This window comes from Lichenostomus cassidix, chromosome 1 (genome assembly GCF_008360975.1).
Source record: "Lichenostomus cassidix isolate B80296 chromosome 1, HeHo_3.0, whole genome shotgun sequence".
NCBI classification, from domain to species: domain Eukaryota; kingdom Metazoa; phylum Chordata; class Aves; order Passeriformes; family Meliphagidae; genus Lichenostomus; species Lichenostomus cassidix.
The window spans coordinates 101,983,100-102,001,063 of NC_139479.1; the positions used below are offsets into that span (position 1 = coordinate 101,983,100).

General features: G+C 37.8%; 1 long non-coding RNA gene across 1 annotated transcript in view; it reads right to left on the reverse strand.

The window, feature by feature from the left end:
- Window positions 1-1,140: 1,140 nt before the first annotated feature.
- Window positions 1,141-17,964, reverse strand: part of LOC146445468 (uncharacterized) — a 38,857-nt gene continuing 22,033 nt past the window's right edge. The window contains exon 3 of the long non-coding RNA XR_014855104.1: window positions 1,141-6,850. This is a non-coding gene — a long non-coding RNA (uncharacterized LOC146445468). The remainder of the gene's footprint in view (window positions 6,851-17,964) is intronic.

Sequence of the window (17,964 nt, forward strand, 5' to 3'; positions counted from 1 at the left end):
ACAAGGAGTTTGTTATATCCAATTTAAGAAGCACCTCAGAGTTAAAAAACCTGATATTGAGTTCCTGCTGGAAGACATGAGACTGAGTCAAAAGGCAGCACCATTGTAGAATCACTTTGTCTACTTAACACTTAAAAGGAAGTGCAAAACAAAAATGGGTAAAGTTGGGTAAAAGTAAAGTAAGGTAACTGTTTTTCAAAGATGAAAGTGTAATAATAGTGATATTTTCATTAAACTAATTCATCTGAGCTCTCTGTACTTGTTCATTTCCATACAGCACCTTCATTTGAAATCTCTCAGTACTCTCCCTTTGTCAGACTGAATTCTGAACAGATGACTCACATTCTGCACTAGGAACAAACTTTATTATAATAACAGGCTATTTTCACTAGTGAGGGATAATGGTTTACATCCTTAATCTTTTGTGTAAGATTGATTCGAACAATACTTACTAGCTTTAGCAACAAGAAGCCACCCTGAAACCACATAGTACACTAGCATGAAGTTCTGGTGATTTGTTCCCACACACATAGCTCATTAATATTATAATTCTGGTTCAGTCTTTGCTTTGATTTGACCATCATGTTGTTTTACTGATAATCCAATAATTTTAAGCTCAACACCATGTTCCTTTTTTTTTTTTAATTTATGATTATTTAAATAAAGCACATAAACCAATACAAATTTCTGATGTGGGAATACAGCTCTGAAGACTAGGGTGAGTTGGATGGGTTATCTAATTGCCCTTTAGCCCTTTTCCTAATTTAAAGTCACCATTCCTCATAGCTGGGTTTTAGATGATTAGACATTCAGACTGCTACCAGGATGAGTTCTAAACATTGCAAGGTGATGAATGCCCTGTGCTTCCACTTCTCATCTCTTATGTTGCAAAATGAAGAAAGATCAATTCTGTTTAACAAGGAGAAAAAAAAAAAAGGCTTGAAGTAAATTTGTTTATGTTTGGGAAGGAATGGGAGGAGAACAAGAAGCAGGTCTTATCCCAGCCTAACTGGTATCACAAAGAAGAACACTGTGACAATGTGCTGAAGACCTCTGCTCAGAAACCTTACCTGTTTCAAGCAGAGCTCTTCTCCTGCAGAATCTCACAATGAATAAACTAAAGGCCAGTGGAGATGTGGAAGGCATTTTGAGATTTATACTTGTCATTTCAAAGGATGATGTAGCTATAATTGTTAGTAAAAACCTCTCATGGTTTGATGCTGGCCAAATAGCAGGCACCCACAACATCCACCCGCTCTCCCCTGCCACAGCTGGACAAAGGAGGAAAAAAAATTTAACAAAGGGGTCATGAGTCGAGATAAGAACCAGGAGAAAACACTTCAAGGACAAAACAGGCTCATCTTAGAAGTACAAGGTGAATTTATTACTAACAAAGTCAGAGGAGGGTAACGAGAAGTAAAAGAAACCCTTAAAACCACCTTTTTTACCCCAACCCCTCCCTCCTTCCTACAAGCAGTGTAGGGACACGGGGGGGAGGGTTAAAAATATTCTTGGTTAGCTTGTCACCCAAGATCTTCTTCCACTGCTCAGGGAGAGGAGTCCTTCCTCTGATGTGCCATGGGGTCTCTTCCCATGGGTTCTCCGTGAACTTTCAGTGTTGTTCCAATCTCATGAGCAGCAGTCCACCCAAACCTGCTGCAATGTGAGTCCTCCCACGGGCAGACAGTCCTCCCAAAACTGCTGTGGTGTGGGTCCCTCGTCCATGGGGTGTAGTCCTCCCAAGAACAAGCTGTTCCAGCCTGGAAGCAAGGGTCCTCTCTCTCCACTGGGACTCCCACTGGACCACAGCCTCCTCCAGGTATCCACCTGCTCTAACATGGGGCACCTCTCCCACAGGCTGCAAGTGGACCTCTGCATCCCCCGTGGACCCCATGGGCTGCAGGGGGACAGCCTGCTCCACCATGGTCCTCACCATGGCCTGCAGAGGAATCTCACTGGTGCCTGGAGCACCTCCTCCCCCTCCTTCTCCACTGACCTTGGTGTCTCCATGTTGTTTCCCTCACATGTTCTCACCTCCTCCTCCTCTCCTCTGGCTAGAAAACACTGTGTGCCCATACTGTTTTGATTTCTTTAATATGTTATCACAGAGGTGTAACCAACATCTCTAATTGGCCCAGTCTTGGCCAGTGGCATGTCCATCTTCAGAGCCATCACGGATTGGCTCTGCTGGTTATGGTGGAAGCTTCCAGCAGCTTTTCACAGAAGCCAGCTCTGTGAGCCCCTGCTACCAAAAACCAGGCCATGCAAAACCAACACAAACCCACAGAAATTTAAAGTAAGTAAGCTGAAATAGTTTAAGTTAGAAAATAAATAAATCTTAACAGGATTTCAATATTCCACACTCTTCACTGTCACCTCTGAAATCTCAAGAAGATTCAAAAGTCACTACAGAAGATTAATATAGAACTGTGTAATCAATCAACATACATCCATAATTGTCACCAAAAATCCTTCAGCCTCTCAAATGTAATGCTAGGTCCTGGAATTAACAATTTTTTCTTGAAGGATACATGGCATAACATAGCCCCTTTCTTAGCCCAGAAAGTAATTTTCTCTCATTTTCCTTTGACAGACAAAGGGAAACGTATTACTTTTTTGTTTGGACAGATTGTGAGGGTAGTCCACATTAACAGCTAAATGACAAAGAAGGAAACATATTTGTGACTTGTTTATTTACAGTCTGATCTATAGAAAAAGAAAATGGGGAGAATATATAATGAGGGGTATGAGGATGAAGCAAAAGAGCCAAACAGTCTGCAGTTTTAAAAATATTCAGAGACAAGAAGGAAGGACACTTTTACCAAAGTATTCTATAAAAGAAATAAATATTTTTTCATTTTCTCTATTAAAATTGTAATGACATGTTGGATGGAGTGAGTACTTTAGACATATCCTAGGATCTACAGAAATCAGACAACTAACTTTCCTGACAAACAGTATATTTGTTTATATCCTTTGGGGACACTATTCTAGCTTCAAAGATTACTTTTCTGTGATACAACACAGCCTGCCCAGAGCAGTAAAACTGTGAATAAGCAGCAATGTAGAAATGTTCAAAGGAAAAGAAGGACCAAGGCATTCACAATATGTGTTTATGTTGGTGCCTGATGCGTTAAATACAACTCAGTTAAAAAAAAAAACAAAAAACAAGCAAACCCAAAATAACAAACAAAAAAACTCCACAATGATAAATTTAATGCCTCCATAAATATATATTACCCAGAATGGATAATATATATTACCAAAAAATGGGAGGGAAATTGATAAAAGAGATGGAAAAACCTTTGTGAGGGAACTACGGAAGTATCTGTCTGCAGGAAGAATCGAGGAGCAGGGAAGGAGCTGGAAGATGAAATCAGGCTGCCTGGTAAGATGAGGTCAAATCCACTAGCAGCAGTGAGCAAATCAAAAGACAAAAGTTAAATTAAATGGCAGGGCAAGTTAATGAAATGGCATCAGAGAATTAAAAACAGCCAAAATCCAAAAGGCAGAAATGGAAAAGTTGATCAAATAGCATCAGTGAGGTGAAAAGTGGCAAAGTTAATTAATGGCAGCACAACTCAGACAGATATTCAAATGGCAGGGAAAGATTAAAAACTCGCAATGCTTATCAGCAATAGATGACACTTAGACTGTGTGGAGAATCCAGGTGAGTTTTGTACAAATGCTGCAATATCCTTTTGGAGGAGGTTACGAAGGGCCTTCCCTGGAGCCCAGCACAGCTTAGAGGAGCCAGATTTAGCCTGCCCAGGAGATAAGACACAAACACAGCTCTGCTGTGGGGACTTGTTGTTTTTCCCCCCACAGAACAGGAGGGATGACAGGGTGAACTCACTCTTCTGCCACAGTTTTAGCAGGGACTGTGCCTGAGACTGTCTCCCTCTGCATTTTGGCTCTAGCTGACTTGTTCATAAAATATCCAGACAACTCTTTAGAGGAATAAAAATAGCATCAAATAGCATTGCCAATTTGGAGAAAAAAATCTCTGAGAAACATGCATATATTTGTAAATTTCCCTATAATTTTTATCTGGTTGCTAATGTAAAATCTTCGCAATTACCCTATGAGACCATCATTTCCATAAGAGTGATTGGTGAAAAATTTTGGAAGCCTTTTGAGGGCTAAATACCCTAAACCTACTATATTATTCCTATCAGCGTGTTTTTAACTACAGCATAAACCATTTAGCAGCTTGTGAGCAATGATTTACTTTTTAAAAAAACCCCACATTTGCTGGTCCCAGACTGTTGAATTATGTGTCATTCATTGTTTTTCATCTTTTCCACCAACCTGCTTGAAACCACAGGTTGCAAAAGCAAAGCCAACAGAGCTGGTTAATGGGTTGCAGTCAAGCAGAACATTATTTCTCATCTCATGTTTTTCCAGCTTTGCACCAGAATGTGAGACAAAATATAAGACGATGTTTTGGAAAAGTCAGAGTAATATATTGGCAAAATGCATTAACTGTCATCCTCTGTGACTAATTTTGGGTTTCCCACACATCAAGAATATGAGAAAGCCAAAGAGAAAGATGTGAGCATTGGAAAAAGAGATCTGAATTTTCTGCCTAGTGAGGTCCCATAGGGAATGTTGTGTTACACTGCTAATGAAAATTGGTTACTTCTCCTATGGGAAAGCAAACCTACCAAAACAAGAAACAAAATCAGATATGGAACAAAAAATAGAGGACAGGCTGAAGGAACTGGGTCTATTCAGCCTTGAGTTGAGGCATCTGAGAGGGGACCTCATCCATGTCTGTCAATATCTGCAGAGAGGTGTCAGAGCATGGACCAAGCACTGCTTGATGATGCCCAGCAATAGGACAAGAGGCAAAGGGAGAAATGGATGCACAGGAAGTTCCAGCTGAACAGAAGGAAGAACTTCTTCCCTTTACAGTGACCACACACTGGAACAGATCACCCAGAGAGGTTGTGGAGTCTCCCTCATTGGAGACATCCCAGAACCATCTGGATGCAATCCTGTGAAATGTGCTCTGGGATTCTGTGCTTGAGCAAGGAGGTGACACCAGATGATCCACTGTTGTCTATTCTAACCTCAGCTATTCTGTGATTCTGTGATTCTCTGATAGTGTAAAGCTAAACATAAAGGCCTGCATCTCTAGTAGAGTGAAGCACCATGACCACCATTTCCATCGCAGATTGTGCCCTCTAGTGTTTCCTACTCAGGGGTGTCAATCTTGTCTATAAACCCAATAGTCAATCAATACCTTAATACACTCATGGCAGTGATCTTGTATTTCTCGAAGAAGCACGTACTCACCTACCACACACAGATTACTAAAATCTGCGCTACATATAATGAATATTATTGCAAATTATGCTCATTCAAAGTGACATGTTTTAGAAACGTGCAACTAGAGAAGACTGGAGTGGTTGAGGGTTGGGGTTCAGACTTCACTTCGGCTTCACAACAGCCAGTAAATACACACCTGTTAAGTGCACACCAGAAAAGCTTTAAAAAACAATAGCAAAACTTGTTAAGTCATCAGAATAGTGAAGATAAAACAATTTTAAAAGTGCATCATAATCACAGGCCTAATTTGCCTTTTCCAAAATTCAGGACAGCATTGAAACACTGCTGCATCAGCAGGACTCTTTACATTAAATCTTGTTTAGAGATTAACAGGTGTCAGAAGGTGTTTTAAAGTTACAAGTTCATACCAGACATTATATTTGTGCAACAGCAGAGCTTGAATTCCCCATCCTTAAACTTCAAAGGAAAAAAAGAGTCATAATAGGTTACAATGTAGACAGGCTGGAAAATTAAAGAAGGTAAAAATTATTCTCTTCACATCATTATGACTAGCAAATCCTAGAGCTACTACAAAGACAAGAAAGTATGTCTTAGTTTTTCCAAAATGTCTATAACATTAAGAAGAAAACCACAAGAGATTATGATGTGGAAATATTGCTTTCTTTTTCATAAAAGTATCAGCTGTGTTTTTTAGTTTAAAAATAAGTTTAAAAATAAGCTATTCTTCTTAAGCATTTGTTTACACTCAAGCAAAAAAGTAGCATTTTGATTAAGTTAAATATCTGTTAAAACATCAGTATAATTGAAGTATCTTTTATTTTCTTAAAAACAGCATGTGTCTGCTGCAATACTAATTACTGTTGATTGAACAAGAGGGAAAATACTTTAGACATTCCTGAGAACAGTGTTCAAAAAACTATGCTAATAAAAAGAAGACCTACACCTATAGGAGGTGATTACATCACTTCTAGTTTTGTGCCAATAAAAGTGAACCTGCAGCTAATATTTCAACATGAAGAGCCTTCAAGGAAGGGAGGAAGGAGCTCTTACTCACTCGGATGCAGATGCTCCAGGGGAGAAAACAATCATTGCTACTCAATGGCATGAGAACACGTCCTTCGGAGGTAAATACTGAGGGGGGGGGGGGGCAGAAAAAAGGGCATTTTTGAAGACTCAGATTTCCCATAACCTTTCAACATATTTGCATTAAGACAACACTTCAAAGCATAGCGATGCTGCTTTATAACTGCTTTATGGAATTGTCATGTATAAAGGAAAAAACTTTTACTACTTGGCTGAGGCCTGAGATCCACTACCTCTAGTAGAAACTAGGAATGAAAAATGTTCTGAGTGAACATAACCCTTGCATATCATCCAGAGCCCTTCTATTTCCTGCACTATTCACAATGGTTTTTGTCAACTTAGATAGACTCACAGCTTGCATCTGAATCTCTAGGTATTCTTTACCCATGGTGTCTGCCAGAGAAATGGCTGTGTGGAATATGGGTGCAGGGTCAAAACTGGAAGTGCCTTCCTGGTGAATTTTGAGGGCTACCTATAGTAAGTAGGGAGACAGAAAAACACAAAGCTGAACCAAGATATATAGTATTTATATAAACCAATGTAAATGCAGTGAGAAAGTTCAGAAACAATTACAGGAGACTCTTCATGTGCAGACCTGAGAGCAGCAGGCAGTAAAGCAGTGAGGCTTAAGTTTAGTCTCAAAATGGTAACACCACCCAACATGAAAGTCAGAGAAAAAGCCCACAGCACAAAGCTGAAGAAGGCAAAGGACATGGAAATTTTACATTTATTGCATTTTCTCAGTCCCAAAGTCATTCCTTTTACTGGTAAAGTCTCACCTTATTTACCAGTAAAGTCTCACACATATACTATGAAATTAGTTGTATGTGATGATGTTTATGAGCATTATATAAAGTGTTCAAAAGCTCCACAAAAAGGCTATTTTAATTCTGCTTGCTTTATACTACTCCAAGTAACAAAAATACTATTGCATCTATAACACTACGTGTGATAGCAGTAAGGTGATTTTTAAAAAAAATATGGATTTTTTTATGCCACATATGTCCCTAAACGATGAACTACTAAATGCTTTGGTCAAGCTCAAAGCCTGACTGACTTTAAGAGAAAATAATGAGATATGTCCTGAAAGTAAAAATCAGATTTTATGCAGGCATGCTCTTAATTTCAAGTCTAGTGCACAAACTACATTAAGGAGAAAATAAAGTTAGCCACGGAATTGTGTTAAAAGATGGAAGATTTCTAAACTGTTAATTTGTGCCTGTAACTTGCAGTATAAATTTGTATCACAGTTAAGCCTTTTTAGACATAGATTTTATTATTCTTGTTTGTTTCAGCTTTCAAACTCATGAAATGAACTGTTCAGTGAAACCAGTTCTTAGTAAGACAATGACATTTAAACTCGAGTCTTGAACATTCAAACTTGCCGCATATACTTTCAAGCCTGAAATTGTAATACACAGATTTTCATCTTGTCTTTAGCCACAATTTGGTTCTATTTATGCCAAAGTGAGCTGTACACAGCCTTTAAGTGATAATTTTCATTTTCTTCTCTGTGAAAATGAGATGATGTCCACTTATTTTACATGCTTACTTGAATAATGGAATAATGAACAAAGCACATTTGAAATGTTGAGTTCTCAATACATTTACCCTATTATTTATTTTTCATATGCAAGATGAGCAAGTCTAAAGTGCAATAGGAATACATAATAGAATTTTTATTTTCTTCATTTTAGTTACTTCTTCTGAAATTCTTCAGGAAAGAACAAAATGCAAAAGGAAAAGGAAAATGTATGTAACAGTACATTGAAAGAAAATGCTTTTCAGTGTCAGTTAATAAAAAATGAAATCTCTTCATAATTGCCTTACCTACATAAGCTGGAATCCTTAGCACATTTTCACTTTAGGAGAACAATATAGAGTACTTAATGCTATTTTCCCATCCATATATGTGACTACTTATCTCTTTCCTACTTCAGAACCAAACTACAACCATTCAAGTACAAACTGTCAAAAAACAAACACAGAGAATATGTCTATGAGAAATTGGCAGCTGAAAGTTTCTATCATTACTTGCCACAAACTTAGAATTTCTAGAATGTGGAAATTCCATCTGGCTACAGAAAAATCATGTGGGAGCAGCAGATACAGGGTATTTTGGTCAGAGAAACCTGTGTTTAATTCTCAGCTGGCAGTCTCTGGGTGAGCCATATCCCTCTCCATTGTCTTACTGCTGATAAATTATGATTGCAGCAAAGTCATGTAACCTTAACACTAGTTAGAGAGTCTGTGTTTTTGGTTCAATGAATATTTGGCTATACATAATACATGAGTAAAGTTCTAGGAGAGACAAACACAGGCATATGCATAATGAAGAAATACTAAGCATGCAGAGCTGGCTGAAGGACTGCTGTGTACACCCAAACCCTCTCTGCATCATGCTAGAGAACAGTGCAGCTACAAGAGGCAGATCACAGACATTATTGCTTGTGCTACAGTCTGTAAGCCCCTTTTCTTATACCTCCTGAAAACAAATTCTGGGCTTTTCAGAGGCCTCTGGTGGTTCTCAAGACCTCCAAGGTTCCTGCCTTTGCTGGAAGAGCTGCGATAGAAGGCCATGACTGCTGGCAAGCTCCAGCAGCAGCCACGATTGCTGGGGACTGTCTGTGTGCTCAGCAATCTTAGTGCATTCCATGGAGCACCAACTTTCCCTGCTGGTCCAGAGACCCAACCCAGAGACCTTGGTGCTGCTGAACTTCCAAAGGAGGAGGCAGTTCTGCAGGTTTGGGACTAAAGGAAGTGCATGGGGATATAACTGGAGACAATCCAGCAAAGAGCAACTAAGGTGATGAGGTGTTGGTGCATCTGATATATGAGGGGAGGCTGTGACATTTGGGACTGATTATTCTGGAGCAGAACTGTCCTCAAGGAGAATTTTACCAATGTGAGGGCAGGTGAGCACTAGAATAGGCTGCTCAGCGACATTGTGGAGTCTCCAAGGGTGGACACAGGTGCTCTGTCTGACCCTGCTCTGAGCAGGACATTGGACCAGGTGATCTCCAGATGTGCCTTCCTCCTTCAGCTACTCCATGATTGCAAAGGACTCACAGAGTTTCCATCGCTTCAAACTTGGTTCTGCTCCAGCACCCATGTAGAACTCCTGTCACCTGTCACCATCAAAGTGAGTGTTCAAGTGTGTCTTTTCAGCCACAAAAGTAGGAAATTATAAATTTTTTTTATGAAAAAAGGAGAAAGCTATGTGTCAGCCAACCAGAGTGGTGCTTCTATAGAATTACAGTAATCTTTATTGCAAGAAGTGTGGGATAAGGGTTTTTGAAAGTGCATGGCCTGCTAAGCTAGTGTTGGGCCTGAGTTTATTTCAGTGAGCATCCATCCTGTCAGTCTGAGGTAGGTCCTAGAGCCAATGACCTGTTAACATTGCCAAGGCATCCTCTGGGAGGGACATAATTTGTCCCAGAAGGAATCTGTATAGTTAAAAAGTGTGAATGAAACACAGATGATGAAAGGAGCAAGATATTTGACAGAAATACAGAGCAAAGCAAATTAACAGTATGGACACACTCTCTCACAAAAAAAAAGATAGCTGAAATGCATGTACAGAGGCAGGTAGGTAAGCCACTTGCAGTTCCCATGCCCAATAAAGACTTACACACAAGTGTGGTTTCAGACAGCTCAAGCTACCATGGGGAAGATTTGAGGAATGAGGCTCTATCCATCACCTGTATTTAACTATATTGCTGGAAATCCCAGTGGCTACTCCCTGCAGCCACCTAAATGCATGTCAAGAAGGAAATGCCCTTGGTGCTTGAGATACTCTGCCAGAGGTACCACCAAAGTACTGTTCACACAGTGAGCTCTAGAACACAGATTTTGTGGCAAGGAGTAAACAGTACGACCAGCTTGAGACCCAAAAGCGGAGTAGATTGTAGATCAGCTTCTACCTTTGAGGGAAGCTGGTCACCTAAGATATCAAGAAGGCAAAGAGTTCAGGACAGTGTAGGGAAGAAGGAATGTGCAAAAATAAAAAATTGGTTGTTACTACTATTTTAACAGTCACAAATCTAAACCTTACACAATTTTAATGTAATCTAATGGATCACTTTCTCTATTACATAGATAACTCCATTACCGTATTTTAAAAATTCTACACTTTTTTTTTTATACCCGTCAGATAACACAGATCACAATAAAATTTTTTCAGGAGTTAATCCAGGCTTGGGGTAGTATGTTCAGGAATTCATTCACATTGATACAGCACTGTTTGGCCTGTAAATTCCTACACTCTGTTCTTTCACATCTCTTCAGAAGTGCTCCCTCACCATGCTGTGACACTGAAAATGCATCAATTCTTTAGCCCTCCTTTCAGTTGCTTTCCTTCAGAGTTCTTGGGTTTGCTAAAGAAAATATTTCTCTCTCATCTCATTTCTTCTTGGTCTTCATTTTACCTTTTTCTCCTGAAATTAATGCTTTTATGGCATTTAATCAATTTAATTTTCTTTTCACCTTTACTGTCTATCATTAGCCCAGCTCCACAGATTGCCTTGTGTCTTTCTAAATCATCTCCCTTGTTATTATACATTATTTTTGCTTTTTGTTTGCAACCTTTGATCTTCCTTTGTTACTCCAACTCTTTCTAGTTTACACCCAGATCATTTTTTGTTTTTTGTTGCAAAGAAAATGAAAAAAAAAAATTTTAAATCTGAGTTGCCTATTTTCATTGAAACTTGCCTTTTAGCCTATTGTAATGTCTTTCATTCTTTACTACTTGAAGGCTGCTTTTTGTCCCTAGTAGTGTCCTATTTACCCAAGAACAATGTTCAGTTAAATATCACAATATCTAATGTGGGTGTTGCAGAGAGATAAACTACCAAGTATGCCGATCACGTAGGTACTGAAATGCCAAGTCTTTCATAAGCTCTTCCAGTAAAAACTGGCACAATCTGGACTTCAAAATACAAGTTAACAATACACAAGGTATTTATATTAGAAGCTCAGCTTGAGGTGAAGCAGACATTTAAAATATTTTTGTCCTTTTCAAAATACGTTACTTTTAAAATAGAATTTAGAACATCAAAGATCCGCATTATAAAAATGAGCACTTAACAATAAATTGGTTTTGGGTGCCAGTACAACAAATAGTTATAAATGAGCTACAAAGATTTTTATAATTTGTCATTAGAAACGAAAATAGATTTTCACAGGTTGAACTAATGCAAGATGCAATATGTGTACTAACATTTGTCATTACTGATGGATATCAGCAAGACCATTTGATAAATGATTGGATAATTTAGATCAGAGTTCAAAGAAAACTGGTAAATCTTGCCTCTTAAAGGGGAAAAATTACCTCTTTTTTGTGTCATGAATGCAATGAGGTTTGTATCTATGGAGGAGAGCTTACTCTTGATCATGGAGCTTTACCAAAACACTCACTAGAATAGTGAGGTTAGCGGGAGATTGTTTCCTACAGCGAAACTTTTAGTGATGACTTACTGCTCCTCTTTTTAGAACAGTGATGGTGCCTAGTCCATTAAACTATCTTTCTTCATATTTAATTTATAGAACAGATGTGTGTAACATATCTTCCCTTGGCAGGTATTAAGGTCAATTCCTAAAGTTCAGGTGAAAAAATATAAAATTAAAAGATTAAATATAATCTACTCTCATTGTAAATATACTGGAAACTTTATGAAGAATTTCAAGTTTAAAAGAGGATGTGTCTGCCTCATGTACTATTAATGTCACCACAAAAATCAATAATAATTAATGACAAGCTATATTCCTGAATATTTTTGTTTATTCCTATATATGCCAATTTACCTATGTCCTTCACAGCAGATTGTGAGTGATTAAGAGGACAGCACTGATGCAATCACACTATAGTCTCAGTGCTTTTTTGTTAACATTTTGTCAAATACATTTTGTCAAATACCAGGCTTACCTTTACCATTTTCCCTTATCTTTTCAACACTTTATGCCATTCTTTGCTTTTACTATTTGTATCACACTCTGATTGTTATTCAGTCTTTGACATTTTTGCAATATGGAATTAGATAACCATCATACTGTTTCAGATGTGTCCATATTTCCCCATATTTCCCTTCTGAAATTTCTATCATGGTTGCATTAATGATGTAATTAAGTAACATGTCAACATGTTGACCCTTATGCATTATTCATCATTTGTTGAGCCGTGATCCATCACAATGGCCTATTGGGAGCTTTCAAACCACCTCATCTGATCAGCTTAATCGATTTGCTGCTGCAGATTAATGTTGCTGTGCTGCTGAAATGCAGACAGTTGCAAAGTGTATCGTTTTATCTCAAATTCTCTGTTATAAATTCTCATATGTACTCATGTACACATGCATGCTTATATGTGTAAGTGCCTGTCGCTGTTGAGCCGCTAGCAGAGTAAGAAGACCCGGGTTCAAGAGGTAGCATCCAGAAGAAGATTTTATTATTTAATTTCATCTTATATAGACTTTTCAAAGGTCACCCGGATTGGTCAGTTCGAAGCCTCCCCCTAGGCCTGATTGACCAGGCCTGAACTGTCCACATCCGAGAAACTGTTTTTAATAACATCCAAACTTTATCTTTGTTTATAAAACACAGGAAGAAGAGAGAAAAAAGTTCCCACAGGAAAGGTCTGTGCTAGCCCCAAGTGTCTGCATATCCACAGCAGGAATCAAATAGGACTTTTTAAAATTTAGCAGTATATAACTGTATGTCCTGATTTCACACCAATCTCCCTTTGCTAAACATGCCAGGATCCCTTTCTGCAGTGCTGCTGTGACTTACAACCCTGTTCTCACCTATTTTGACTGTTAGTTGTGTGCAGTGCTCATGTACCACTATACAGATCACACATATCATTGGTACAGTTGGTGTAGGCAAGATGAAGATTCAGTACTACTGGAAGAACAACATATTGACATTTCTATATTGCTAGTCCTAAAAAAACCAAAAACCAAAACCAAAAACCAAAAACCAAAAAACAAAAAAAAAAGAAAAAAGAAAGTTATTTCTGTGACAATCTAATAATACCATTATGCAATTACTGTTTGTATGGATAATTTATCCTCATTAAGGGAAAAATCTGAGACATTCTTCTTGAATTACTTTCTTCCTCCAAATCTTTGGCACTTTAGCTCTTGTCCTGCTAGTAGGGTTGTTACTTTGTACAGAGTTCCATCTTGGCTTTCCATCATTCTGTTTAGGTGTGACCTGTTTAAAGCTTACATAATGATGTAACCTGCAGTAAAGATATGCCTTTGAGAGATGAGAGCATATTAGGGTCTCTAAAATTCAGATTTGCACAAGGCTGAGGCATAACCCTGGCTAAGCATTTGTTCTGAACAGAGAACATCATGATCTACTCAAAATCAGAATAAAAGGAATTAATTCAGAAATTATATTTTAAGGGGAAAAGTAAATTACTTCTGTGGGATTCTGTAACAATATATAGCAATAAAAACAAACCTCTATTTTCCCATCCTAGTGCTGCATATAGAGTGCTACTTGGGTTAAGGCAGGTTAAACAGGTATTTCGGTATTTAGTGTAATAAAAAACAGGGCTCTTCACTAATATGAAAATATTGACAATAGCTATCTCCTTGAAAAAACACCTACAGCAGTTTTCTGATGAGCAGAATGTTCCCAGAAAAAAAACAAACCAAAAAACAAAACCAAAACCTTCTCCCATTACATCCCCTACAGCATCCTTGTGTGTGTCTTTTTGAATGAACATGAGAACTCTCTCATGTACAAATTGTTCTAGACACACACCTGAGGTTGTTGGCAAGATGCAGCAAAGAAGGATGACCAACAAATGTCTCCAGAGAACTAGAAATTCTAAACTGTGAACAGTGCAAGGTGCCTGACATTAAGACAGCACAAAGGGTAAGATTAGCTACCTAGTGTGAGCCAGATGTTTATGAATAAATCCAATTACATAGATTTTGTTTAAATTTGGTTTTTTACAGATGAAAAGAGCCAGAGAAAATTCCTTCTTTGCACATAAGTGCAGGACTCAAAGTCCTCCACATGTTCATATGCATAATTTGAGAACAGCTTGCAGGCAGGGTTTATGCTACTTTTGAAAAACAAACAGTACACCTGGTGGCAGATTTTTGGTAACTTAATTTACTAGGTGATTCTTGGAATACTTTATTATCAATTATTGTACATTTTTATGTAAAATTGCTATCAAGAACTATTAAGACCTGAGCTCTGCGAAGAGACAAGAGAAAAAGGAGGAGGAAAATTAATAGCTCTGTGAAGTCCTCTTGAACCATATTTGAAATGGAACTAAAGATATGTTCTCTAAAAGTACCATAGATAAGCACTCATACCAGCAGGTACCAATTAGTGAAGAAAAGCAGCAATTGTCTGATCTTTGGCCAAGAGTTTTACTTGCCCTTGTGCTCCCTTTTATGCCCATACACCAGTTTTCACTAATTGTTCAATCTCTTGCTACTGCTCATTTACAACTCTTCTAGCTTTTGGTAGAACAATCAAGATATTACACCAAGCTGTAAGCTCTCTTTTTTTGACATAAATGTACATGGGGAGAAAATGGCAAGCACTTAAATAAAGCTTGTTATAGAAGCCAGCTAAGGTTACATTACTTCCTCTCTCTTCCTTTGAATTGTGCAGTGGGTTTGAATTACAGTTATATAAATGACCTTAATTCCACAGTTTTCTGTCTTCAAAGTGTGTGATCTCCCTATTTAGTCTATAAAATATATGTACATGTATAAATGCACACACTCCTGTGCATATATGTGTAAGAATTCACATGTGTAAGAATTCACATTGAAATATTTCATAAGATATTCAAGCATACTAATTTTCCCTCCTCTTTACATTTGAAACAATTAGATATTTCATGTTCTGATCCCTGTGAGATGGTAATGACTTTTTAAAAAGAACTGTTGTAACCAGCAGAGTTAATCATATGCTACACTCTGGTTGTATAAAATTAGGGTAAGATGTTGAACAAACCTATATATTTAATACCATAGTCCCCTCAAAGCTTGAGAAATCAGAGAAAATAGAATGTTCAGGTGAAGAAGGAAAAAGCTAGAAAAGCAGAAATGTAACCAGATGCTCATAAAGAGCATTTAAGCATTTATTGTTGTCCCATTCTGCTGTAAAAGGGGGAGTGGGGAAGGATTCTTTTCAATAGATTTTTCAGAAGAAAAAAAGCACAAACATGGCAATATTATATCTGAGAACTGTTTATTGAAAAAGAAGGGTAAGTGTGCCTACTGAAGGGGGACAGAAAAGGGAGAAAAGAGGGAAAAAGAGAGATGCAGAGAGAAAGAATACCGGACAGATCGTTACCGCTGTACCCCAGGCGCCCGTTCGGCGAGGGTTTGGCAGATGGAGCCTGTGCACTGCGAGCTGCCAGGAGTCTGCGTGGCTCCCGTGGCGGGCTGGGCGTGATTTCCAAATGTATGTTGAGGCATAAATAAAACTCAGATTAGTCCCTCACAATTGCCACTCAAAGAAAATCTGTTCTATGCATGCTGCATTAGCAATTCCATGTTTATTTTCCTTTTTAACTGTAAACTTGTTATAGTTTTATCTAGTCATCTCTACTAGTATTTAATATTTTTCATTGTGTTCTTCCAGAATGATATTTTAGAATCCTTGAGGAGAGACCACAATCATGATTTTTCTGTGTAAAACATCTAGCATTCTTCTGTCCACTATAAACCGGTGGTTCCCTAAGCACCTTTGTTCCACAAAACAGACACTCGTTAATTCTCCACACATTGAAACAAAATAATTTCAAAATTTAGCATCAACCCTTCAAAAAATCTGTTTCATACAAATTTCTGGTAGCTGAATGCAATTTACTCCAAATATTCTTAAAAAACCCAGAGTTTCAGAGAGCCTCAGGTATTTGAGTGTCATTGACTCCTAATGAATATGAACATAAGTAACTAACAGCACTATATTTTCAGACTGTGTGGAATAATTATTGGAAAGCCAAGGAATTAAACAGTTTATTCAAGAGTCCAAGGTTCCCATGCAGGTCTCAGTGGAGCTTCAGGCAGTATTCCTTATTTCTTTTGGCCCTTCCATAATTTTCCCCTAATTTTAACCTTCTTAGACTCCTGCTAACTCCTTGCGTTTTATAGTTTCTGAAATATCAAAAACCATATTCCCTTTCCAAATTCTGTATTTTGCATCAAAGCTTTACTCTGCATAATTTCTCCTCTGTTGTACTAACAAATGCTCCCTACTCTTCTTAATCAGAATTTCTGTCCTAGAGCTAATGTTTAGTTTATATTTTTAACTCTTTGAACTAGGAGTAAACTCAGTGTTTTAAGTGTTGTGGTGATTGCAATCACAGTAATACAAATCCAGTGACAGTCTAGGACATAAGATGTGGATGGCATGTAGGGACAAGCAATAAAATGCCCTATAATCACTGAGTTCACCTCTATCAGCTGAGCTCTCGCTGCACAGAACCAGCCCTTTGGCAACGGAACAATCAAGAATCACAAAATTAACTAAGTTTAGAAAGACCTTTGAGATAATCAAGTCCAACCTATGACCTAACACCACCTTCTCAACGAAACTATGGCACTGCATGTCTCATACACTCTTTCTTTAAATACCTCCAGGGATGGGGACTCCACCACCTCCCTGGGCAACACATTCCAGTGCCCAATCACTCTTTTAGTGAAGAGTTTTTTCCCAATGTCTGGCCTAAACTTCCCCTGGCCTCTCCCTACAGACACACACACACACACACACACACACACACACACACACACACACACAGAGAGGTATCTTTAAGACACGCTACAAATATCAGCATTTCAGGAGCATTTTTAGAAAAGTTTAATAAGTGGAAAGAGTGTATTTACGCAGCTCCTGAATTTATCAAAACCACACCATTCAAGTGGGAGATTTCCAGCATGTTACTTAAACCAGCGCTTCAGATTTATGCAGTATCTATTCCAATTTAAACTAAAAAAACCCCAAACAACTATTTCCAACCTACCTGGCTGTGCAGTAAAGGATACAGAATAAATATTATTGAAACATTTTCTACTCTTACCGCATTGTTTATCTGAGACCTTAAAAGTATTATCATTAATCATTCAACAGCAGAACAAAATTGCATAACAATTAAAAATAAGTACACAAATGAAACCTTGCATTTCTCATTTGGCCTATTTATACTTTCTGCAGATTTTAATTAGCAGTCGATGTGGCAATTAAAGGAGAGGAGAGGATTTTACAGAGAGATAATATTTAACATCAGCCTAGGCCAAAAAAACCCTGCTTCATTTTTCTAATTAGACCAATAATAAATCTTTTCTGTAAATCATGCATAATTATTTTGATTCACATTTTCAGAAAATTAAAACATTGATCTCTGAAAAGAGTTTTGACAAAGAAAATACATAATGTATATTTTATGTATGTTAGCAGATTAATAACTGGTATTTTCTTATTAATTGTTTTCTTTATCTATAGTTTGCATTATGGAAATTTAGCATGTAATTATTGTGAGCATACAGCAAAAAAAACCAAAGTGTAAAGGAAATGGCTCTCAGTGCTTTGGTACTAAAAAACAAA